Source organism: Otolemur garnettii, unplaced genomic scaffold (assembly GCF_000181295.1).
Source record: "Otolemur garnettii isolate 467f Iridium unplaced genomic scaffold, OtoGar3 scaffold00249, whole genome shotgun sequence".
In the NCBI taxonomy this organism is placed as follows: domain Eukaryota; kingdom Metazoa; phylum Chordata; class Mammalia; order Primates; family Galagidae; genus Otolemur; species Otolemur garnettii.
In genome coordinates this window covers 1,430,903-1,432,360 of record NW_003852644.1, presented here as the reverse complement: position 1 = coordinate 1,432,360, position 1,458 = coordinate 1,430,903, and positions in this window count along the sequence as shown.

The following is a 1,458-nucleotide window of genomic DNA, read 5'->3' as shown; positions in this document are numbered from 1 at the left end:
AATGAGAGAAATGTGAATTATTCAAAAACTGATAATGGGACAGCCAATTAACTTGAGTGGAAGAGTTAGACTCAAATGTCATTTCTTACACCAAATAGATTCTCAGTAGAACGAAATTTTAAAGTACCACAAGACACTGTCAGTGAATGTTTTCATCATTTTAAAAGTACAAAAATCGTAATGAAAAACAATGATCACTCAATAACATTTAGAATTTTAATTTCTTAGCCAAACATTTGGCAGGCACCTGTAGTCCCAGCTACTCAGGAGGCTGAGGCAAGAGAATTGCTTAAGCCCAGGAGTTGGAGGTTTCTCTGACCTAAGAATCCACAGCACTCTACCGAGGGTGACAAAGTGAAACTCTGTCTAAATAAATAAATAAATAAATTTTAAAAGAATTTTAAAATTTCTACATAGAAAAGGACCTTGAAGTAATGAGGAAGGAAAGTATTTTCAAATTCTGACAATCATTAGGTATCATTAACATATAAAGAGCACTTATCAGTCAGTAGGTAATATATGGGACCATTCCAATTAGAAAATAGTCAAAGGATAAAAATGAAGAGTTCTCAGAAGAAGAGATTTCACCTACCAAACGTCATATAAATTATTGCTCAAAGACATTAAAATCAGAAGAAAGTGAAACAAAACTGGGACATGATTTTGAAAATGCCTGGACCAAGATTTAGGAAATTGAAAATATTCTTTTACAGGTGTGATGTAGGACAGCAAACACTTTCCTACACTATTTGTTAGAGTTTAAACTGATGCAACCTGTTTGGAGAGCAATTTGGTAGTATGTATCACAGAATTTAAAGGCTTATACTATGTCAGTGGCTATACTATACAAAAATTCCATTCTAAAAATCTGTTGCTTAAAAATAAGCATACTAAGATATTCATTTCACCATTGTTTACAATACTGACAAAGTGAGTAACAACCTAAATGTGTCTACATAAGGAACTGGTTAAAATAAGCATAGAATATACATGTTGTGGAATATTACACACCCCCACAGCCCACACCCTGCCACCTGCGTGTCTGGGTAGAGAAGCTTCAGGAGCACAAACAGCTGGGGGAGGCCACACGTCAAGGCATCGGCAACCTTGTGGGGGACATTCTGTGTGGCACATATAGTCCTTCTGCAGTGCCCTCTTTCTGGCTTCCTCAACTTCTCTCTCACGAGGATCACATGTGTTTTATCATCAACATAGGGAAAATAGGAATGAAAGAACGCTGATGGAGGCAGGAAGGCCTCGGGAGCAGCAGCAGCAGCAGAGGCAGAAGGGGCCTGGTGTACACTCTGTGGCCCCCTGCACAGTGGGTCGAACACACACGACCCTCAAAGAAGGTGACCATGTTGTTATAACCGGCCCCTCCTTCCTGGGCGTCCACCCTCTGAATCCGCAACCCCAAGGCCACCGAACCCATGTCGTCTCCTGTTGCCTGGCTTGGCA